Source organism: Canis aureus, chromosome X (assembly GCF_053574225.1).
Source record: "Canis aureus isolate CA01 chromosome X, VMU_Caureus_v.1.0, whole genome shotgun sequence".
Classification (NCBI taxonomy): Eukaryota; Metazoa; Chordata; class Mammalia; order Carnivora; family Canidae; genus Canis; species Canis aureus.
In genome coordinates, this window is record NC_135649.1 from 12,319,132 (window position 1) to 12,345,217 (window position 26,086).

The 26,086-nt window shown below is 35.4% G+C and overlaps 1 long non-coding RNA gene across 1 annotated transcript in view; it reads left to right on the forward strand.

Moving 5' to 3' along the window:
- Positions 1-9,043: 9,043 nt before the first annotated feature.
- Positions 9,044-26,086, forward strand: part of LOC144308113 (uncharacterized) — a 47,617-nt gene continuing 30,574 nt past the window's right edge. Inside the window, exon 1 of the long non-coding RNA XR_013374748.1 lies at positions 9,044-9,207. This is a non-coding gene — a long non-coding RNA (uncharacterized LOC144308113). The remainder of the gene's footprint in view (positions 9,208-26,086) is intronic.

A 26,086-nucleotide genomic window follows, 5' to 3' on the forward strand; every position in this document is an offset into this window, starting at 1 on the left:
AACCTGGACTCTTATTTTGAGGCTCTGGACATGAATCTACTCTTCCCTTCCTGTAAGCCATTGACAGGATTCAGTTCTTTGTGATTATAGGACTGAGGTCCCGTCCCTGCTTCTTTGTTGGCTGTCAGCTGGAATCCTCTCTCAGCTCATCACTACTTGCATTCCTTGTAACTTTGTCCCTTCCATCCTCAAAGCCAGCAAAAGGGCATTGAGTCCTCACCTCACACATCAGATCCGTCTGATTTATCTATCTGCCATACTTCTTACTCTAGCCAGAGAAAGTTCTCTTCTTTTAAGGGCTAATGTTGATTAGGCTGGATGCACAACAATTATCCAGAATAACCTCCCTACTTTAAGGTCTCTTACCTTAATTAAATCTGTAAAATCCTTTTTTGCCATGTATGATAACATATTCACAGGTTCTAGAGGTTAGGGTGTCATTCTGCCTACCACACTACCTGATAAGATTATTGTAAGAGTTAAATGAGATAAGATATATTGGGTGCTTAATATATTCAATGAAGGGGAGGTATTCCTATGCATTGTTTTTATTTGTGTTTCTTTTTGTACTTTGCAGTTTTGGGAATCTGTGTATTATACTATAATATTGCTTTTCTTATATGCATCCATTCCTGTAAGACTCCTTTTTCTGAATAGCACAGTACTTGTTTTGCATTCATCACACACCAGATTCCCTCTCTCATATTCAGACTGCAAACTCTGACCAGCCAACATCTAAGCATTATACCACAAAATGTCCACTGTTGTTATGATAGTAAGAAATTGGAAACAACCAACCAAAAAATATCTAAAAATATAGGTATAGCTAAATAACTGACATACAATATAGCATTTGCAGCCCGTATAATTAGACTCATGAAGACTAATGACACAAGAAATAATTTATATTAACATAATGTTACTTGAAAAACTATAAACTGTTTATATATGAAGCAAAAGATCAAATGATGTGTGTATAATGATATTTGCATAAAGAAAAACCTAGAAGTAAATGTTTCAAAAGCAACGAATATGGTGGTTATCTTTACTATAGGATTACTGGTGATTTTTCTTCATATTTTTTCCTGTATTTTAAAACTCAAAAGGTATGTATATTATTTTGTTCTAAAAACCAATTGTTGCATGCAACAGGGATGAATGTAAAAGGCATACTGCTAAATTTAAAAATCCAGATACAAAAGACTCTTTATTGCATGATTCCAGTTATAAAACATTCTGTAAAAGGTGAACTTACAGGATTATAGACCAGCAATCAGTGACTACCAGGGACTGACTGCCAGGGACTGGGTGTAGAAAGAGAGGATTGACAGGGAAGAGACATGAGAGTAGTTTTTCATGTAATGGGAATAATTCTGAAAGTCAGTAGCATGATTCTTAAGGATCATAGAACTGTATACCTTAAAAAGGTGAATTTTACTGGATGCAAATGTTACCTCAATAAATTTGACTTTAAAAATAGTTTTTCTTTGTTTTATTGGACCAAATATAGTAGCATGCTTAAATACCTAAAGAATATACATCCCTACTTACAGTTTACAAATGCTATCATTTAACTGATTCTTCAAGGCTGCAAAACTATTTTAGAACTTTTTCATTAATAAATTTGGTTAAAGCCAGCCAACCAATCAATCAGCCATACAGTCAACAGAAACAACAGTAGCTTAGAAGATATTACCCCCAGACCATATCTTTAAAAGACTGGGTTTAACGCTATCTTCTGTTTGGTGTTGGCTTTTGCTTATGGCTGTCCCTTGTCATACTACATCACTATCTCCATCCTCTTGTCTTTTTTTTTTAATTCCTGGACATCCTTTGGTAAGTCAGCCATTCTTTGTGACTGCCACATCGCACTTTATGGACTCTAGTTGGCAAGAATGGATCTCACCTTTAAAGATTTGTTAAGACGATCGATCTCGCATTAAGTGTTCTTAACCAAACACAAAAAAGAGAAGAACACGAAGAAACTTTTGGAGGTGATGGATATAGCTTATATTATTGATTGTGGTGATGGTATCGTATTTGCATATGTCCAAACTTATCAAATTGTATACATTAAATATGTGCAATCAATTATACTTCTCTAAAGCTATTTCAAAAGAAAGCTATTATATTAATATAACACACTCAAAGAATACACATTTGGACTTCCTGAAGTAGACTCAACTGTCAACATTTTATCCACTTGCATAAGCAATAAAACTACAAAGACAGCAACTTAGATGCATGGTATTAGAGTTTTAACCACGTCGAATTAGGACTCAACACTCAGTCCACTAAAAGGGAGTCAAAGGTTGTCTCCACTGACATTCCTATTGCCTGTCACCCTATAGTTCCAATTCTTTTTTTCTGCTGTCTTATGTGTGTGGCACCTACAAGGTATTCAGTTTCTCACCGTCTGGAGCTAGCAGTGTTTAGTGTTCACTAGTATACTGGAAAGCACCCAAAGGATGATATCTTAATAAAGAAAAGTATAAAATGGATGTGTCCTCAATTTATTACACAACAATTCAGAGCATTGAATATGGGGTAAACTGCTCATATGTTTCTAATATGATTTGTTAATTAAGAAAATGGTAGGGGAAGAGATAAATGACCCTCATATTACATAGCAAATTAGAACTCCAACCTAATGCTAGCATTCATTATCTAGCTTCTTAATTTACCATTGCTTTCCCCCAAAAATGGATATATTACATACATTCCTAATGTCTCCAATTTCTTTTTATGATAAATTTCATATTTAGGCCTAACATCTATATATAGAACTTATTTTTTTATCACAAAACTGGATTTTAATGCCTCACTGAGAATATAAAGTTTTAAAAGACTGTTTAACAAAGCCAGAGTATTTTTTTCAAGTCACGATGAATGCATCCATTTGTATTCCCCTGTGCACAATTCACTGAACTTCATTTGGAAAATGTCAAGGATAAATATTCTTCAAATGCTTCCATTAAACAGACGATAACCATAGTAACAGTGTATAGTTTGATTTTACCTATATTTCTAAAATTCTCTCTTAAAAATAAAATGATATTCAAATTGAAGTTGCAAATGGGAAACACTTATGTGGTTTTTACACACTGTTCATATAGGGATATTAAAACAAAGATACAATATACCTCCTAATGCATTACATTTAGTGGTGCCTATTGTCAAAAAGGCTTTTTACAGTAGCCTTTTTTTATTGTAACATGCTCTAACTTGGAATCAACTATATCTTCACTTGAGAATGCAGGGACACTGCTCTTTTCTAAACTCACAAATATTAGCTATCTCCCTTTTACAAATACATACCAAAAAATGACAGACAAGATAGATTAAAATGTGCCCTAGGTCTAACCACATGATATTGAAGTGGAAAGAGAACCTACAGATCATTGAATCCTGCATAGTTATTTTTACTGATAGGAAAAGGGCCACTACCTATGACTGAGCCTACAGGCAAACAGTTACATTACTTCAAAAAAGAGAGTAACATAAAGAGAGTAATGATCAAGTCATGCACACTTCGTGCTTACTTCACATTTAAATCATGTTAATGATACAAAACAGGAAACTGAGAAAAAGCCCATAAAAATAAGGAGGCCCTGAGAGATACACAGGTAGGATAGCAAAGATGATGGGGTGGATCCTTATCCACGAGGTGTTGCTTAGAAGTCCTACAAAACAACTAGCTCCAATAATCAATATTTTTAATGATTACCAAAGCCCCTTCTCAACTATGAGCTGAGAAGATTAGCACATGTTGAGAATATTTTATCTGAAGTGAAACGTTTTTTTCTTCCTCCTCTCCAATCCAATAAGAAGCTAAAACATAGCCAGAAGTGAAGTCTGAAAACTCAAAATACAAAAGCTTAATCTGCAGAGCTACTAAACAAGATTTCCAAAATCCCTGAGAAATCTTAGGTTCTGTGAAATCACTTTATCACATCAGATGAGATGTAGAACACACAGAAGGGACGATAGGAGCTGGCAGTACCAATAAAAGCAGGTTGATAGTTTTCAGATTCAAAACCTTTGTCATCTTAAGAGAAAAAAAAAAGATCTTAGTCTAAACCGAATCAACCTAGCAGGAAATTGTTATTTCGTAGGGCCACTTTCTTGAAAATTAAACAATCTACCCATGAGGGGTATTTTTTTCTATAAAACTACACTACATGTTGGCATGAATAAAAGCTCCAATTTTTCAGTACCCAAAGCCCACCTTTGGTCACAGGTGCAATTATTTTAAGAGTTTTCAACAACTGGGCCTTGTCTCTCATAGTCTTGGTAGAGCATGAAGAAAGCCTGTTATTCTGGCTCACAAAAGGATGCCCCGTTTCACCTGATAGCTATTACTTAAGCCAAATGAAATATTTTAAAATTGATTTTCAAAGTAATTAAACTGACTTCTGGAGTCATTCCTTGTGGACGGGGTCCAGAATATTCTCACTTTCACCAATACAACTGTAACCGAAAAGAACAAAGGTACAAGGTATGGTGACTCTAAGAAAGAGAACATACAAAGTGGGTAGGAGTTTCAATCTTCAGTATGGACCAGTCAACTTGTGGTGTTCAGTTTCTCAGCATCATTTCCTGCAATTCTATCCTGCTGGCACAAAGTTTTGGCACAAATCTAAAGCCTCTCTTGAGACTACATTACAAACTTGCCAATTATCTTTGCTCGTTTTCTGTATACAAAGATTCTGATTTGAGACTACGTTCTCAATCAAACAGTTCTCTGGAACATGAAAGGATTGCCACAAATATATTCTAAACAATTACATTAAAATATGTCATTAGAGTCAAAAAGAGTTTGAGTATTGATAGTATCTGATCACTAAAAATTCCTCCTCAGAATTTTGCACAATAGGCATATGATTGGGGGGTAGGGAGTATAAACATTGCAGGGTGGGGCAGAGTGGTAGAAAGAACCCTGGATGTAGAACACAGAGGAAAGGCTGAGTTTTGTGGGTATTTCCTTTGTTAACCCTGACAAATCACTTCCTCTCTCTGAATTAAAGATTACTGATTTGAGAAATGATGGAGTTAGATTATCTTTGAAGGTAGAGTAATTGGCAAATTTTAATTCACATGAGATCACCCAGGAAGCTCATTAAACATGTAGGTGCTTGGGTCCCATCCCTAGAGACTGATCCAATTGGACTGGACTGTGATTTTACAAAGTGGATCATGAAAAGAGGACATCTGAGACAGGTATTCTCAGACTATACTTTGAAAAAACACTGTACTAAAATATTTTCTTGATTAAAAAATTCCAAAGTCTATGAGGAATAGACAAGAAGTAATGACACTTGAAGAAGATAGGGAAAAAAGTTATATAAATTTCTTGTACTCTGTCATAAGTAGCTGGGGAGTAGCATGCTTGTACATGTGCATTTATCTGCGAACCAAATCCTAATGACAGTAGACAATACATTTACACAACAATCTCCTGATGAATTAAACTGCCACTGCTCTTTTTTCACTGCAGAAGGATAAATGTAAATAAACTGACCTATAGACAGTCAATTCATTGGCCTGTGTCTCAGCCTAGGATTAAATGTCATATCCTTTATATGTGAGAATGGTACTACACTTCATGTACACTGGTGACATGTTTGGGGAATTTGATTTTTTTTTTAGTAGGAGGTTTGATGACTCCTTCTTTTCATGGGCTCCTCTGTGACCATAAGGATAATTTGGAGAGGCTCCTGGGTAGTGTTAGTGGTACTGCCTGTGACCACAGAACAGAATAAAAACATCTAACCTAACCAGGGACCTTGGCCTTGACATCTCTACAAATCTGGGTGGTAATATTGACTCAGCATATGCTGATGACAGTCACTCTGTAAAGTATCCTGTTTATCTATGAAAGAGATCAAGGTAATGCTTTACTGTCTATACTCATTAAGGGAAGGATGAAAAAAAAAGAAGGGAAGGATGACTCACATTGTGTTTTAGAGGGTAAACCTTTATCTAAGTTAAAACAAATCTGATCTTCCTACCTCTATGCCTTTTTTATCCTCTCTTCACTCAGAATTCCTTCCCCACCTTTCCATTTGTGTAAAACTTTCTCCTCATAGGAGATCCAGCTGCTTGAGGCTCTGCTTCAATGCCCAGGTAGGATTAACCATTCCCTTATATGAACTTCCATAGCACTGAGGCTGCACTTCTAGGGGGTACTTTAAACCTTTGCAGGCCTTAGTTTATTCATCTGTGGAAGACTGGCTATTTGTTTGTTAAGTTGTTTTTTGAAATACTATAGGGGGGCCTGGGTGTCTCAGTTAGGCATCTGACTCTTGGTTTTGGCTCAGATCATGATCTCAGGGTAGCAAGATCAAGTCCTGAGTCAGGCTTCACACTCAGTGTGAGGTCTGCTTAAGATTCTTTCCTTCTCCATTTGCCCCTCTCTCCACTCACATTTTTTTTCTCTCTCTCTCAAAAAAAAAAATACCCCAAAGACCCCACCAAAAAATTGCTAGAACTGATACAGGAATTCAGTAAAGTAACAAATAGAAAATCAACACACAGAAGGCTGTTGCATTTCTATACACCAATAATGAAGCAGCAGAAAGAGAAATCAAGGAATCCATCTTATTTACAATAGCACCAAAAACCATATCTAGCAATAAACCTAACCAAAGAGGTAAAAGATCTCTACTCTGAAAACTATATAACATTTATGAAAGAAATTGAGGAAGACACAAAGAAATGGATTGGAAGAATAAATATTATAATGTCTATACTACCTAAAGCAATCTACACATTCAATGCAATCCCTATCAAACTAACACCAACATTTTTCACAAAACTAGAACAAATAATTCTGACATTTGTATGGTTCCAGAAAAGACCCTCGATAGCCAAAGCAGTCCTGAAAAAGAAACACCAAAGCTGGAGGCATCACAATTCTGGACTTCAAGCTATATAAAAAAGCTATAATCACCAAGACAGTATGGTACTGGCACAAAAACAGACACACTGATTAGTGGAACAGAATAGAGAACCCAAAAATTCTATGGTCAACTAATCTTCGACAAAGTGGAAAAGACTCTCCAGTGGAAAAAGGGCAGTCTCTTCAATGAATGGTGCTAGGAAAACTGGAGAGTAACATGCAGAAGAATGAAACTGGACCACTTTCTTACACCATACACAAAAATAAATTCAAAATGGATGAAAGACCTAAATGTGATATAGGAATCCATCAAAATCTTGGAGGAGAACACAGGCAGCAACCTCTTTGACCTCAGCCCCCGCAACTTCTTGCTAGACATGTCTTCAAAGGTAAGGGAAACAAAAGCAAAAATGAACTAGTGGGACTTCATCAGGATAAAAAGCTTTTGCACAGCAAAGGAAACAATCAACAAAACTAAAAGGCAGCCTACGGAATGGGAGAAGATAGCAAATGACATCAGATAAAGCGTTAGTATTCCAATTCTATTAAGAACTTACCAACTTAACACCCAAAAAAACAAAGAATACAGTCCGGAAATGGGCAGAAGACATAAACAGACATTTCTCCAAAGAAGACGTACAAATAGGCTAACAGACACATGAAAAAAATGGTCAGCATTACTCATCATAAAGGAAATACAAATCAAAACCACAATGAGATATCACCTTACACAGGTCAGAATGGCTAGAATTAACAACTTAGGAAACAACATATGTTGGAGGGATGCAGAGAGAGAGGAGATCTCTTACATTGTTGGTGGGAATGCAAACTGGTGCAGCCACTCTGGAAAATATTATGGGGGTTCCTCAAAAAGTTAAAAATAGAGCTACCCTACGACACAGCAATTGCACTACTAGGTATTTATCCAAAAGATAATAAAATAGTGATTCAAAGGGGCACATGAACCCCAATGTTTATAGCATCAATGTCCACAATAACCAAAATATGGAAAGAACACAGATGTCCACTTGTGGATGAATAAAGAGGTATGGTAAAGAGGGAACAAACTGAGAGTTGCTGGAGGTAAGGTGGGTAGGAGGATGAGGTAATTGGGTAATGGGCATTAGGGAGGCAGTTGATGTAATGAGCACTGGGTGCTCTATGCAACTGATGAATCACTAAATTCTACCCCTGAAACTGATAATACACCATATGTTAACTAATTTGGATTTAAATTTATTAAAAGAAAAAAATATAATAATGCTATAGTTAAAATTTTAAGTGTTAATTATGTTTCATTTCCTTCCCTAGATTCTGAGCTCACTGACAGGATGTATTTTGTATTCTTTTTTTTTTTTAAGATTTTATTTATTTATTTATGAGAGACACAGAGAGAGAGGCAGAGACACAGGCAGAGGGGGAAGCAGGCTCCCTGCAGGGAGCCTGATATGGGACTTGATCCCAGGACCCTGGCATCATGACCTGAGCCAAAGGCAGATGTTCAACCACTGAACCACCTAGGTGCCCCCCCCTTTTTAAAAATTGTATTTAATTATTCATGAGAGACACAGAGACAGAGGCAGAGGGAGAGTATTTTGTATTCTTTGTTATATCTGCCCTATCTTGCTTAGAATCTAGATTATAATTGATAAATGTGTTTTGAAGAAAGGAATTAGTGAGTGAATGATGGATTAAGTGAACCCAAGTATCAGAGGTAAAAATCTCAAAATTTTCCATTGGTTAAAGGTTGCCATTTGGGGGTGCCTGGGTGCCTCAGTCGATTAAGCATCTGACTCTTGATTTTGGATGGGGTCATGATCTTGGGGTTGTAGAATTGAGCCTCTGTGTGGCACTCTGCACTGAGCATGGAGTCTGCTTGTCCCTCTCCCTCTGCTTCTTCCCCTGATTGTGCTCTCTCGCTCTCTCAAATAAATAAATAAATAAAATCTTTAATTTTTTTTAAATTTTCCCATACAGTCACATGGGATGAAAATACTGTTCAGACATGGGGCTGTCATGAAGTAAGCACACCCTTAGGGAAAGCAGATTAAGGAACGGTTTCCCCTCAGGATTGCGTGCTGAAGAGGAGTTATGATTCAAAACACAAATATGGGAATATTTTCCCAAGTTAATGGAGCAAGTCGAAGGTAAAGCAATTTAACTTTAGTTTGACTGATCTTCAAATCCACTCTGGAGCGACAGTTCTGTTGCATGTTGTGAAGCCTGCCGTGAAAATTCTCCCAATTGTCCTGCTTCTGGAGGGGGTAAAAGTTAATTCATCTGAGATCCAGTTGACTGCCACACAGGTAATTTGACAGCATGGTGCTTCTAAAGCACTTCAATTATACTACTCATTTTCCCAAAACTTAGGACAGAACTATTTTAATGCTCAGGGGTACTTTTGTGGTTGATAAAGAAGAAAATGTTCAAGTATTCTTGTTTTATACATATTAAGCATTAATCTCACCAGGAATGGTACAGTAGTGGGTGTGTTTAATTTTCTTTGCCAAATACTAAATTAAAAATATTATGAAGGAACTATACCAGAAAGGAAAAAAATTACACTAGTAAAGCATAACTTTCCTTTTACAAGGTTTGTTGAAAAAAGAAAAAAAAATGGTTGATCTCAATTTCTGTTTTTCTTTCTTCTACTCATTCTTTCTTTCTCTCTGTCTCTCTCTATCAAAAGGGGGCAAGTTTAAAACACTTAAAACCAAAAATAAGTTTGGGGATATTGGCTTACAATTTATAATCCAAATTGTCAGGTCTGAAAGGGATTAAAAATGAAATGTCAATCATCTAACATTTGGAATAAAGTTATGAGCATAAATCCTGGAAATTACACAAGGTATGGCCCTTAGGCATTACAGATTTGTATGCTGGTTTTCATGTCTGTGGACTGGGAATTTTCACCATCCTGTTATTTTACAAGAATGGATAAATCAGAGATGAAATATAATTTATAGATGTTCTAAATTAGAAAATATGAATAAATACTATATTCATGTGTGTACATATGTATTCACATACCTACTTTTTATACAAACTTAACTAAATTATAGAATTTATTCTTAATGCTGTCTTAGTCCAAAAGGGAGGATCCGTGCTTTTTACCTTTTACCACTAAATATGGTATGTAAATCCATTATAACTCAGAAGGTGTGGGCCTAGCACATTGCTAAAGCCTAGACAAATTATTTCCTGAAGCTGGTCATTAGTGGAAAGTAGCTTCAGACCTCTGCTAAAATAAATTCAATGCAACTTCAATTTTACGAGTTTTATATTTAATACTGAGGACTTGTTTGATTAACAAGACTAGGACATCTATTAGGCAAAATAACCAGGAGCCTCAGGGAGAACTACAAGCCTGAAGATCTGGACCAGGGCTAATTAGGGAATTCAAATGAGCCTCCAACCCTAGGTTAGACTGGGTTGCTTCAAAACTTTAATCACTGCCTTCCTATTCATCTTTGGACTGGTAGTTTTCAGTGAATAGAAAATAAATTTTGGTGCATGTATTTGCAAATTATTGAGGACAGTATCCTATTTAGGTACAATACAGTATGCATTTGAGTGTTATATGAGGATTAACGTTTGAGTTTAATGTAAAATAATAGGTTACTACATTCCTACTGTCTTATCCTCAATGTATGAAGAATATACAATGACCATTTACTGTGGACCTAAAAAAGTATCTGATGCTGATAGGAGCTGAGAGATGGATGGTGGGATTAATAACCCTATAAGACAAGTTTTATGTACATATGTATTATGTATACATTCTATAAATATAATAAATATAATATATTGAACTCAATATAATATAATAATTACTGAGCATCTGCCATGTGTCAAGCATTGCAATAGACACAACAGATTCAGTGGTGAGCAAAACTGACAAACTGACATATACTTGGCCATCATGGAGTTTGCCATTTAAGGAGAGTAGTGTTAAATTGAATATTAGGAGTAAGCCAAGGGAGGAGGGAAGCTTTCAGGAAGGAAATACTATTTGAAGTACTTATGAAGTATACCTGTATTTTCAACCTTGTAAACACCAACATGCTGTTCTTTATAAAAACCTTGCTTGCTCTTGGACTCATAAGCACAAATGGGGTACACACAGGGATTGTTTTCCTACAGCTGAAATACATCACTATTGAACTACCACCCACCCTCAGCTAATCTCTTCCATAGACACACATAGTTACTGAGTGACTAGACTAAATTAGGCTATGGCACAGTGTGAAGACAATTACTTTAACTAGAAATTAAATCAGCAACTTGTGTCCCTTTGGTTTACTTTAATTGATTTAATTACCAAATAGCTGCATATATGGTCAAGCTGGGCACACAGGTGCATGGGCACATGCATTATTGCTTTTCTAGTCTGTAGACAAATCTCTAAAGTGAGCAAAGCAGATGCTGTTAGTCCCATTTCACAGATAAGGACAACAAGACTCCATTTAAGGTCAAAATATGTAATAAGAGTTATTCCAAAGTTCAAAGTACAAGTCTTCTGGCCAAGAACTTTGCTCTCTCAGCCGACTATGCATATACTTGGCAACATTATATAAAAAGTAAACTGGTTATTTCTGTGTACTTTAAGCCTTATAGGTGTATTCTATCAAAGACATTATAAGATTATATTCATTCAATTCAAACCAAAATTGCATTAAAATTCATAAATGAGATACTTACTTGGTATTAGTCATGATTCAGTGGGTAATCATGCAATACATGCTTGGCAGAGATATTATTCACTAGATAATAATGAAGTGATGCTTTCTTGGATAAAATTCTACTTTCAGGTCTGCAGAGTAAATGTCAGTTTGAATCTTCTTTTTTTTCTGCTTGCTACTATAGAAAAAAAAACCCTGTATATTTCAATAACAAAAACTGTAGCATTTTTATTATGTAAGTTTATGCTCCAAACGAATGTAGTAGAAATTCAATTTGCATAGATCCCCATTGAAATTTGAGAATAGGTAACTGAAAATATCTGGTCTGAAAATATGTATAATGTCTATAGTATCAAATATCTATAATACAGAAGAAGAAACTAGAAATAATAGATTTATAGCAAAGAAAGAAGAACCACAGGCATAGTAGCGTCTCATTGAAGAATTCTGCTTCATGACATCGGTCTTGGCAGTGATTTCATGAGTCTGACAACAAAAGCAAAGCAACAAAAATCAAAACAGTTGGACTACATCAAACTTAAAAACATCTGCACCACAAAGAATATAATTAGCAGAGTGAAAAGGCAACCTACGAAATGGGAGGAAATATTTGCAGATCATATATTTGATGAGGGGTTAATCTCCAAAATATCAAAGGAACTCACACAATGAAGTAAATAGCTTAACACTTCAATTTTAAAAATGAGCTAAAGACTTGAACAGACATCTCTCCAAATCAAGACCTGCAAATTGCCAACAGTCATATGAAAAAATGCTTATTGGCACTAATCATAGGAGAAAACAAATAAAAAACCATAATGAAGTATCACCTCACATTTGTTAGGACGGCCATTATTTTATTTTATTTTGTTTTTTTCTTTCTCCAAATTTTTATTTAAATTCCACTTAGTTTAATATACAGTGTAATATTAGTTTCAGGTGTAGAAATTAGTGATTCATCACTTATATACAAGACCCAGTGCTCATTACAAAAAGTGTCTTTAATTCCCATCACCTATTTAACCCTATTTAAAAAGTGTCTTTAATCCCCATCACCTATTTAACCCATGTCCTCCATCCCTTCCCTTCTAGCAACCCTTAGTTTGTTCTCTATAGTTAAGAGTCGGCTTTGGTTTGCCTCTCTTTCCCTCCCCTCCATGCAGTGTTCATTTGTTTTATTTCTTAAATTCTACATATGAGTGAAATCATATGGTATTATCTTTCTCTGACTGACTTATATCACTTAGCGTAATACTCTCTAGTTCCATCCATGCCATTGTAAATGGCAAGATTTCATTCTTTCTGATACTCAGCCATCAGAAAGAATGAAATTTTGCCATATATATGTATATATATATAGAAATAACAGATTTATATATATAAAAGAACCACAGGCATATATATATACATATATATATATATATCAGAACATGGGAGATATATATATATGCCTCTTCTTTATTCATTAGTCGATGGACATTTAGGCTCTTTCCACAATTTGGCTATTGTTGATAATGCTACTGTAAACATTGGGGTGCATGTGCCCCTTTGAATCAATATTTTTGTATCCTTTGAATAAATACATAGTAGTAACAATTGCTGAGTCATAAAAAATTTCTATTTTTAACTTTTTAAGGAACCTCCACACTGTTTTTCAGAGTGGCTGCTCCAGCTTGCATTCCCATCAATAGTGCAAGAGGGTTGCCCTTTCTCTGAATCCTTGCCAACACCTGTTGTTTCCTATCCTGTTAATTTTAGCCATTCTGACTGGTGTGAGGTGGCATCTCATTGCAGTTTTGATTTCTATTTCCCTAATGATGATGACATTGAGCATCTTTTCACATGTCTGTTAGCCATCTGTATGTCTTCTTTGGAACAGAAAACCTAGAAATGAACCCATAACTATATGGTCAATTAATCTTTGACAAAGCAAGAAAGAATGTCCAATAGAAAAAAGTCTCTTCAACAAATGGTGTTGGGAAAAACTGGACCTTCTTTCATGCAAAAGAATGAAACTAGACCACTTTCTTACACCATACACACACACAAAAAAATTCAAACTGGATGAAAGACCTAAATATGAGATAGGAAACCATAAAAATTTTGGAGAAGAACACAGGAAGCAACCTCTTACTAGATAAGTCTCTTGAGGTAAGGGAAACAAAAGCAAAAATAAACCATTGGGACTTCATCAAATTAAAGTGTCTGCACAGTAAAGGAAACAATAAACAAAGCTAAAAGACAATCTACAGAATGGGAGAAGATATTTGCAAATGACCTATTTGATAAAAGGTTAGTATCCAAAATATATAAGAAATTTCTAAAACTCAATACCAAAAAACCCCCAAATAATCCAGTTAAAAATGGTCAGAAGACATGAAAGGACAGTCATTATTTTTAAAAAAGAAAAAAAAAACAAAACCAAAAAAACTAAACAAAAAAAAAAATAACATGTTGGCAAGGATGTTGAGAAATTGGAATACTTGCCACTGTTGGTAAGAAAGCAAAATGGTAAAGCCACTATGAAAAACAGTATGAAGAGTTCTCAAAAAATTAAAAATGGATCTACCATATTATCCAGTAATTCCAATTCTGGGTCTATATACAAAAGAATTGAAATCAGGACCTCAAAGTGATATTACCACTCCCATGTTCATTATAGCACTATACTTGTGCTTATGATACAGCTAAGCTCTAGAAACAACCCAAACGTCCACTGACAGATGAATGGATAGAGGAAATGTAGTATATACACACAATGGGGAATACTATTCAGTCCTAAAAGAGAAGGAAATTATTCAATATGACACACAGCATGGATAAACTTTGAGGACATTAATTACATTAAGAGAAACAAGTGAGACACAAAAAGACAAGTACTGTGTGATTCCACTTATAGCAAGTATCTAAAACAGTCAAATTCATAAAATAGAGACTGGAATGGTGATTACCCGAGGGTGAGGGAAGGGAAAATGGGCATTTATTAATCAACAAGCATAAACTTTCAGTTAAATAAGATGAATAAGCTCTGGAGACCTGCTGTAAGGCATTGTATCTATGTCAACAATAATATACTGTATACTTAAAATTTGTTAAAAGGCTAATCTCATGTGAAGTGTTCATTACCATAATAAATCAAATAATCCAATCATGAAATGGGCAAAAGACATGAAGAGAAATCTCACAGAGGAAGACATAGACATGGCCAACAAGCACATGAGAGAATGCTCCGCATCACTTGCCATCAGGGAAATACAAATCAAAACCACAATGAAAAAAAAAAAAACACAATGAGATACCACCTCACCCCAGTGAGAATGGGGAAAATTAACAAGGCAGGAAACAACAAATGTTGGAGAGGATGCGGAGAAAAGGGAACCTTCTTACACTGCTGGTGGGAATGTGAACTGGTGCAGCCACTCTGGAAAACTGTGTGGAGGTTCCTCAAAGAGTTAAAAATAGACCTGCCCTACGACCCAGCAATTGCACTGCTGGGGATTTACCCCAAAGATACAGATGCAGGGAAACGCCGAAACACCTGCACCCCGATGTTTCTAGCAGCAATGTCCACAATAGCCAAACTGTGGAAGGAGCCTCGGTGTCCATCGAAAGATGAATGGATAAAGAAGCTGTGGTCTATGTATACAATGGAATATTCCTCAGCCATTAGAAATGACAAATACCCATCATTTGCTTCGACATGGATGGAACTGGAGGGTATTATGCTGAGTGAAATAAGTCAATCGGAGAAGGACAAAAATTATATGGTCTCATTCATTTGGGGAATATAAAAAATAGTGAAAGGGAATAAAGGGGAAAGGAGAAAATTAAGTGGGAAATATCAGAGAGGGAGACAGAACATGAAAGACTCCTAACTGGGAAATGAACTAGGGGTGGTGGAAGGGCAGGTGGGCAGGGGGTGGAGGTGACTGGGGGGCGAGCACTGAGGTGGGCACTTGACGGGATGAGCACTGGGTGTTATTCTGTATGCTGACAAATTGAACACCAATACAAAATAAATTTATTAAAAAAATAAATATTTTTTAAAAAAGAATGTGGTTGTCATGTGGGGTAGGTTATACATTTAATATAAAAGAAACAAGCAATTCTAGAAGATAATTTCTAAGTGTGCATGAGTGTATGAGTATATATGCACATATTTGTCTTTTAAATTTTTACTAATAATCACAATAATATTCATTGGAGAAAATTTGGAAATTAAAAAATTGTAATACCACCATTCAGAAATGACTGCTATAAACTTTTCACTGCATTTCCCTTCAGATCATTGATTATGTTTGATATTTCTCATGTATTTTGTAGTGATTATCCCTTCATTGCCATCTGTTCTTTCTTTTTTTTCATCTATTCTTTCAAACATATTTTAATTCTACCATATTTCATTTAAGTGTTCCTACATTGTAGAATGTTATGAATTTGCCCAGTTACTTTTTAAAAATTGTTTTATTTAAGTATTTTAGAGAGAGAAATCATGAGGGGTTGGGCAGCGGGAGAGGGACAAGCAATCTGACACGGGGCTTGATCCCAGAACCCTGGGATGGCTCTATCCTGAGACCCCAGGATCATACCTGAACCAAAGGCAGATGCTTAACCCACCAAACCACCCAGGTGCCCCTTTTCCCAGTTACTTTTAAATATTTTCCAGTTTTACAAATTGAAACAATATCTCAGTGATATACATTTTATTTCTTTGACTATTAGTGAGAGTGAACGTGCTTCCCAATATTTGTTGACTAGTTCCATTTCTTTCTTTGTTGGTTGCTTGAGAATGTTCTCTTTTTTATTAAGGACAGTAGCTTCTCTCTCTAAAAAACAATACCATCAACAAAACCAAAAGCAAATTACTGAGAAAAAAAATGTTTTTAGCACATTTGGCAGATAATATACTATGATGGTCTCATGACAACACTTCCAGCTTGTTGCCTTAGAAATGGGATTTTGTTTGCAGTGATCTTGAATAACAAAATTCACCTTTCCAAAATCAGCTTTAGGGGTTAAATGATAATAGGAATATAAGTGAACCCAAAGGAGGCAAAGAAGGTCACTGTGTCCAGCCCCTATAGGCAGCTGATATTGGCTACTAAAGTCTGATCGATGCACAAAAACTCTTTCCCATCAATTATTCAGCCTTCTGGCCTTTCATATCCATATTAACAGTTAAATGTCTCTAAGCCATCCAGGAAGGATTTATAAATCAGAATGCAATCTTTATACCAGTGACTCATCTTAGAAATCTATTTCTGACATTACAAGATTAATGCTTTGAAAAAGAATGAAAAAAGTTCTCATTTGGCATATATATGAAAATCTTTAAATGATACAAACTTTTAAATCTATCATTATTACCGTTAGTAATAATCATATTCCATATAGACACCTAATTTTTCATTTATCTTATTTGATCCTCACAGCAACGTGTAGAGCTAGAAAGGAGAGGCATTTTCATGCTCTTTATAAAGAAGTTGAGGTCCAAAAGACATTGGATAAAAACCCAAGATCATACCATTAATTAGTAGCAGGGAAGAGGCTCAAATCCTGTCCCTCTGATTCTAAATCCTCTGCTCCTTTTTTCTTAACAATGTCATTGTCAGAGTTCTAGGCTTCTATCAATACTATATTTGGCCAATAGGTAATGTTCATGTACATCTGTCTGTTTACCACCAATCTAGTAATTATTAATAAACAGAATACAGGAGTTTTAATTTGAAAGTGTCTTAAGGGAACTGAGAGGGTAGAAATATCCTTTCAAGAGAATATATGCAAAGTATAAATCTCTGAGTTAGTCTGACCTAATATATTTTGCACACCAATGTATCTATGGCTTTGTTCATATAGTTTCCTATGCCTGGAATGAACACTTATATTCTCTATTTGATCTCTCTCTCCTTTCTCCCTCTCTCTCTCTCTCTCCCCACTGTCTCTTTCTCCTTCCCTCTCCAAGGCCCACCTCATATGCCATCAACATTTCCCATTATTTCCCACAAACTGAGTATGATATTTCTGTCCCTGAACACATACTTTATATTTACTGAACTTTATTTCTTATTTCAGATCTATGAGTTGCTTTATTCCCTTATCTGACTAGGAAATGTTCTATGGTTGTGACTGGCATATATGAGAGCTTGATATCATTAAGGAAAATAATGCATAGATATATACCTAAGGAATTATTGGCATAGATGATTGAAACAGGTATATGAACCCCCAAGATGGGTTAGAGTTACAGCTCTAGAACTGCCCATATTAAAGTACATCTACATTCCTAATCCTGATATGTAGCTGAAAACAATCCACAGAGACTTAAATATTCTGCAGGGGAGCCCTTCAGAACCTGATTATATTTCAAAAGCACATCCAACTTTGATATAATGACCTCATCTATTGTTATTTCTCTAAATTCAGTGACGACGATGTTTGCTATTGCCTTCTAATTGGAGCTTTCTTTTTTAATATGTCCAACAGCATAAATTATGTAGGTAGCAATAACAGAAGCAGAAAATATTTCTGTCCAAATGCTATTTGGGAATGAATATCTATCTGCTCTAGGGTTTACTCTAGGATGCTGTGCTGCTTTTTTGACTTCCTGAGCATTGATCTTTTACATTGAAAGGTAAAAGTCGGTACACACAATCCATAGTGCTTGAGTTGTAAATAACTGACCAAGAGTCAAGTATGATAGGACACCAGGCCCTAAGTAAGCAATTAAATACGAAGACAAGATTCCTTCTCTTTTCTAGGCTTCTGTTAATTTATCTATAAAAGTACGTTGTATTAGATCAAAATTTTCCAAGTCTTTCTGTGCAGGAGAATCTCCTGGGAAATTTATGTAAATACAGTCTTTTATCTCAGTCCTAGTCCAATAGAATGGAAATCCCCAGGGGTCATTCTAATGGATCCAGTCCATAGATCCCTATTAAGAAATAGTAGACAAGATGATTAGGGTCTCAGGCATTACTGAGTTTTTTATTTTTTATTTATTTATTTTTTTTTTTATTTTATTTTATTTTATTTTTTTAATTTTTTTTTATTTATTTATGATAGTCACAGAGAGAGAGAGAGAGAGAGAGAGAGGCAGAGACTCAGGCAGAGGGAGAAGCAGGCTCCATGCACCGGGAGCCTGATGTGGGATTCGATCCCGGGTCTCCAGGATCCCGCCCTGGGCCAAAGGCAGGCGCCAAACCGCTGCGCCACCCAGGGATCCCATTACTGAGTTTTTTAATCCCTAAATATATACTAAGTCCCAATGAGAATAGGAAAGTGCTTTTTTATCCATCTGGAATCATTTAAATAAATAAAAAAAAGAATATTGAACTGAACACCAAGAGACCTGAAATGAATCAGGAATTTTCCATGTCTCTTTGTGATCTTGGGACACATTCTTCCCTTTTATGGCTTCAGTTTTTTTCATCTGTAAAGTAAAATGATTGCATTACATCATAATTAATCTGTGGGGCCTTGCAAATTATACCTGCAGAAGTCCAAACAAGACAAATGGTGATGAAGCCAACACAAAGACTTGTGTCACCAGGGGAAAAGCTGCTGACTGCCTCACAGTGACACATTAATTATGGTGTTGCCAAGGTCTGGGATCTAGCTCTCAACCTTGTTGACTCAGGGATTTGAGTTGTCAGCACATCTACAGTGAACTTGCTACTTAAGAGGTAAATTCACAATGCCTTGGCTCAAAATATTAATCAGAAAGAGAAATGTTCATTTACAGGGAGAAATTGGACTATGATAGTAACTGGACACTGTAGTTGAGATATCTATTCCCCATAGATTTTCCCTATAGCCTATAACAGTTGTAATATGGAAAGCCACCTATAAGGAGAATGCCAGGAACTTCATTATAGTGAGAAATATAACTTTAAAGGGAATAGGACATGAATTATTCTGGTGAGAGCAGTCTCTTCTTGAAAGCAAGACTCACCTAGGAAACCCAATAATTGTCAGTATTCCCACCGTGAGAGCTTAGAACAAGAACAAAGGGAGTTAGATAAATTGACAAAAAATTCAAGCACATCTCCTACTGTTTTGATCTCAAACTCCATTTAGCCTTCCCAAAATTAGCTCAGAAACTGCCATGAACCTAGACTTACAGGTGGGATCCAACATAGAATTGTCTTTTCAGAGGCTGAGAAAGGCAAATGAGCATCAATGAGGTGGGGGAAAAGTAGAAATGGGAAATGACTTTGAGGATAAATCATGGAGGGCTCTAAGTTCCATACCAATGAGTGTAAACGGAATTTATAGACAATGGAGAACTACTGAAAACCAAATCTCAGTTAAGTGACATATACAACATAGAATTGAATCAGAGTCAACTGGTGATAACTTAAAATGTTAGTCAATGAACATTATCAAATGTGTGGCTGGTGACTAGAACATTCAAGTGTGTTATGTAGTATCCCAGCAATCTAGTAGAAAAATACAGTATCTGAAAAGGGGTAGAAATTAAGACTTAGTATAATTCAGAGGGAATCCAATTTGAAGTCCAGTAAAATCTGAATATAGAACTCAAGGGCACTCTCATTGGCCAAAAAATGGCACAGATTGAGCAGTAATTAATGGACAGAAACATCAAATATTCTTAAAAATGCATGAATCCATAATGATAAAAAAATTCACTAGATAACACTTAAAGTTGCTAAGTCAGTAACTCATTATTCTGAAAACTGATGAATAATGACAGGAAAAATGAACCACTTACCCTCTTTTTCCAGATCAATTATATTTCAGGACAACCAAATAATGAATAAAGGAGAGTGCTTCTTTATAGAAGAGCATACACTGATAAATTCAAGAGCAATACAGAATGAAAAAAATCTCCATTTTGTGACATCTAAAGGAATGATATATCTTGCCATGATCAATTAATGGTAAATTCATTAGATGAAATGTTGAAAAACTTAATGATAAAAGAATTAAACAACATCACTTGAACCCCCATCGATAGTTTACATTACTGAAAGTAGGACAATCAAATATCATGTGCCTCCAGATGTGACAAAACAGGAAGTAAACAACAACACCCACAAATATTCTTGCCAAAAATATGCTTAAGCCTCTAGGTCTACCTACAAGTTTACAGGAATCACCAGGATTAGAGGAATACATTAAATGGCACATGAGGAAGCAATCTGACAAATCCAGAATGTGGGGCATTCTATAGGACAAATGATGTGGTTTCTCCCTCAATCAATTGCATGATGTGAGTTATCATCGGCGATGGGGGGGGGCAATTATAGAAGAAAAGATACTCAGGAAACAAATCAAAAACAATACACAGATCTTGTTTAGATATAGATTAAAATAAACCTACCTCAAAAAATATATCTGAGAGAATCAGCAAAATTTGAATATAAGTGGTATTAATGATATTAAGAAATTTAGTTAATCTTCTTGGTTAATTTATCAATGTTGTTAGGTGTGATAGTTGTTAGGTGTGATAGCGGCATGGTGATTATGCAAAAACTACTCTAAATGTTCTTGTCATCTAGAGAGGTTTATTTAAATGTCTTTGTGTAATACATAATCCTGGGATTTCTTTTAAACTTTTCTTGAAAATAAGAAAGAGTAGTGAGGAATCAAAGAATCAAGATTCAAAAGTAGTGATGATTGCTAGAGGTATGTGATACGTACATGGTACTTAATTATACTGTTCTTTTTACTTTTGTGTACATTTGAAATTTCCCATATTTTTTTTAAATACTGAATATGACTAAAGATGCAGAGATGGATCTAACTAAACCAGAACAAGCGGAAACTGTGTCCAAGAGATGCTACAGAGATACAAATCACAGATACCTCTTCAAAAAGTTTCACAAAATGCAGTGTTTCTTCTGTCATAGCACTTATCACTCTATGTAATACTTGCCTACTCAATTGCCACTTTGCATACGTTATATGTTAGTTATTGTCCATTTGTCTCTGTAGATCAACTCTCTATCCCTTTCCATCTTACTGTGTTCCAGAAACCTGGCTTGGTTAGGATCCCTTGCCTCTGGCGTCAACTAGATGTAATCAAAGGAAGATGCCAGCAAGATATCTGAGGGTGGCAAATTGAACACCAATAAAAAATAAATTTATATAAAAAATAAATAAAAATAAAATTCAAATAAAAAAAGATATCTGAGGGTGGAAGGAGAAAGGTAATAAAAGTATTAACTCTTCTGCTTCCCTCTTCTGGGCTGCAGGTGTTCCAGGCTGCATTTCTCTATTTAAGTCAATAGTTCTGTGTTCAAAACTTCCCAAGACACACAACCTTCTTTCTGGGTTCCAGAAAGCATCATCTTCCTTTGTCCCTTCAGAATAAAGGATACCTGTAACTTTAAAATCTTGATGACCCAGGTATGCTTTCTTTTTGTTTTCCTTGACCCTGCCCATATCTTTGTATCTTTGTTCAGCATAATCTCTTGAATTACTCCCTTTGAGTGTGTCATTGTGTCATTTGTTTCTTGCTAGAACCTTGAGTAACACAGGGTATAAGTTTCTTGAAGGCCTGGAAATTGTTTCTCTCTCTTTGTTCATTGTGATTTGTACAATACATGACTGTCTGGCACCTAATAGACATAAAATAAACATTAGTTAAAAGAAATTAAAAGACAGAAGGTAATGCATAAAATTCAACATTAGTTCCTGATTTAAAAGACATAAAATAAGGAATAGAGAAAAACATTTATCATATGTTCTTTTAAAAAAGCTCTATCCATTAGCTTCATGCAGAACGCAATAAATTAGGCATATTTGTATTTAAAGGGTCATGAAGAGGATAAAAATAAGTGATAAAAATTGAAAAGAGGGGGGGCCAAAATTAATATTTTTTCAAGTCATACCCTAATAAAATCCTAGTAAACACTGTCAGTTCTCCCTAAATAAATCAATAAATGCAATTTAATTTCATTTTATAATTTGACAAAATGATCCTTAATTTCATGTGGAAAAATGATGAGATTAGGCAAGAGGTTGTAAAATAAAAAGGGTAAGGAATTTGCTTTACTAAGCAATAACATATAGTTAAAATAGGATAGCTATTAAGAGAATTCTACTTCTGACAATAGTGTACCAAGTGATTTGGAACAAACCTCCCTCTAAGAACAACTAGAAAATACACACAAATACTATATTTAGTATATATGTACACACTCTAAATAAAAGCTGTAATTTAGGAGGGAGAGAGAAGTGCTGCCCAGCTTCCAATCATCACAATCCCTGCTAGTTTACTTGCCATAAGCAAACAAATTGTCTCTTTCTTTTTTTTTTATTGGAGTTCAATTTGCCAACATATAGCAAAACACCCAGTGCTCATCCTGCCAAGTGCCCCCCTCAGTGCCCATCACCCAGTCACCCCAAGCCCCCACCCACCTCCCTTTCCACTACCACTTTTTTGTTTCCCAGAGTTAGGTGTCTCTCATATTTTGTCACCCTCACTGATAACAAATTGTCTCTTTCAAATATGCCATAAAGCTAGGCCTCAATGTATTTCCACAATTCTTAACATAAAAGTAAGTTATTCAATTAAAAATAACCAGGCACTGAAGGTTCTCATGGCTGTAGGTACAAAAAAATGATGGATAGAGGTGGAGGAAGAATGGTTGGGTGACCCAGACAGACATCAATCGAAGAGATGACAGAAAGAGGGTTGGCGTGTATATTGCTGACAGTATATTTTGACAGGGTTTAAAGGGAGACATGGATATCCCTCTCAGGAGATTCTACATGATGAAGGAGCTCAGGTAAGGCTGAGGAAAATCCAAGGAAAACTATACACATTAACGCTGGGAAGACTATAATACTAGGTTAGGCGACCCTTAGATGAAAGTAGACTAAACCAGAGCAAGACCAGGAACGCTTTCCATGCCAGGCTAGGAAACAGAGGAAGAGGTCTCTGGACCAGTCTAAAGGTAGGGTGAAGGAAAGAGCAATACAGTAGATTACTCTCTCCTCTCTACCTCCAGGGATATATGACTTCAAACTCCACCTCCAGAATATGACCTGCTATAGGACAAACAGAGATGAAACTAGATTTGAATTGAGGTAGAGATCGAAATTGTAAACTCGATTGGACTGAAAGTAACCAGAAAGTTACGGAATCTACCTAAAATAGCATCTATGAATGAGAACCAAAGCAGTGTTTGAAAAAAACAAAACCCTTGCTTGTCTATTCTCCATTGAGTTGAGACTTCTTAATAAATCATTATACTTAATAAAAACTTACCATGTGTCTCACACACTCACACATACACGTATGGATGACAATTTATTGAACATTTACTGAGTGTCTCAGGCACTGTGCTAAGTGTTTATTTAATTCTCACCACAATCTTATATGGTAGATACTTGCTTTTAGCACTGAGAACAGAAGCTCAGGGTGGTAAAGTGATTTATTTAAGGGCTTATACCTCGTATATGATAGAAGCTGGATCTGAATCCAGATTTCTTTGACTCCAAGGCCCATATGAACAACCACTTGAAAATGGAGGGTGTCTTTTTCAGTTTTTTTTTTTTTTAACCTGCCATAGGGACACCTGGGTGGCTCAGTCGGTTAAACGTCCAACTCTTCATTTCAGCTCAGGTCATGATCTCAGGGTCGTGAGATCCAGCCCCAGGTTGGCTCTGCACTCAGCAGGGAGTCTGCTCGAAATTCTTTCTCTCCCTCTATCTCTACTCCTCCCCCAACACTCTGTCTTTCTAAAATAAATAAATAAATCTTTTTTAAAAACCTTGCCATTGTTTATAAATTAAGTTTTATTAGAACACAATGTCAATTCTTGTACATATTGTGTACAGCTACTTTTGTGTTACAAGAGTTTAGTAGTTATGAAAAAAACATAAAGCCTACCAAGTGTATCTGGCCTTTTACAGGAAAAGCTTGTCATCCTCTGCCTTAGATAGTACTTGATAATGTTTGCTTTAAAAGGAATGAGGGTCTTTTAGACAAATGCTTTATTTACCACTTATAGCTTTTCTGCACATATTACCATTACAGCTCAGAAAAGTCCTACTCTGTTTTTGCAAGCTTATTTTGTCATGAAAGACTTTTCTTCTATTTTCTAGTCTTTTCCAAAAATATATTTTTCAGCTTGAAATAAAATAAAATCTGAGAAACATCATTTTGAGAAATGAATTAGCTAATAAGTGACAACTTCTTATCCTTTGGGTCTTTATTTTTATGTACTTTTTGTTCTACAAAGTTGCTGCATATCATTTTTACTATTATGGCATTACTTAAAATAGGGTAATTACCTCTAAGCTTATTTTTCATTGATATCATATGTAACTTGTATGATTTTTTAAGCAAGAAAATAATCAAACAGCACATCAATTACTGAAGCCTAACTGGCTATTGAAATTGGAGAAGTCTGGTCAGAAGATAGAACAACTAGATATGGTTCACTTGCCACAAATGGGGAAGCTGCAATGACTAGAAAATTATTAATATTTCAATATTTATTGAATAACTGATTACCATATTCAAAATCAAACCCACCTTTCTCTTATTGTATCAAGAATGTTTATTTTGATGAACTATGTATAAGATTGGTTCTATGCAAGCTTTGATGAAAGGAAGTGATAAAGAATGTTAATTTCCCTTTTGCTTGTGCCCTTAAGCAATGTAAGTTTATGAGGTAATTGAAATTAAAGAAAAATATGGAAATTTTATTTTGATGAAGCCAAATAGCTGCCTAATGGAAACCTGTTGCAGAAATTAATTTAGCTCCCTCTTCACTTCAATGACTACGTTGGAATGAAGGAGCTCAGAGGTGTCCACTAGCGGCATCTCACAAGAAAGTCATCCAGAATAACCACACTGAGAATCTTTCTAATTTGATCATAAATTCTTTGAAGACAAGTTTCATTGCATGCTATAGCCTTGTAGCCCCTTCGGTGCCTAGCATAGCTCCAAACACAACGCAAGTACTCCGTCACTTGAGTATGTAAAAGGTTTAGATTTCCTTTATATGCCAATTTCATAAAATTGCTGTAACTCATTAACTTTAAGAAAAAAAATATTTGCTACAAAATTATAGGAGACTGATCCACAGAAATGTTCAATAAGTTAATTATACACAGTCGTATATTGTCTAAATATTTCCCTACAGATTGTTCTATTATTTTGTGAATAAAAGGCCAAGAATTTCTCAGAAGATTTTAGATTAAATATTTTCTACCTTGTATGTATATCTGTGTACATCTGTCTTGTTTTGTAAAGAGAGACATACATAGGTAAAGATGACTATTGTATTTGGCCTAGTTTGAGGGCTTTTTTTTTTTCTTGTTACTATATTTTTATGAATTGTTTAGAAACATTTCTCATGGGTGACTCAATCTATAAATGGGACATTATCTTACAAAAAACACAGTACTGTCAAGGTTATTGGCTCTACTTCCAAATTCTCCTATATATTGTATTCTAAGTCAACAAGGATAAGAATGACAAAATGAAAAATTGGACATTATGTTCATTATGCAATTTGATTTG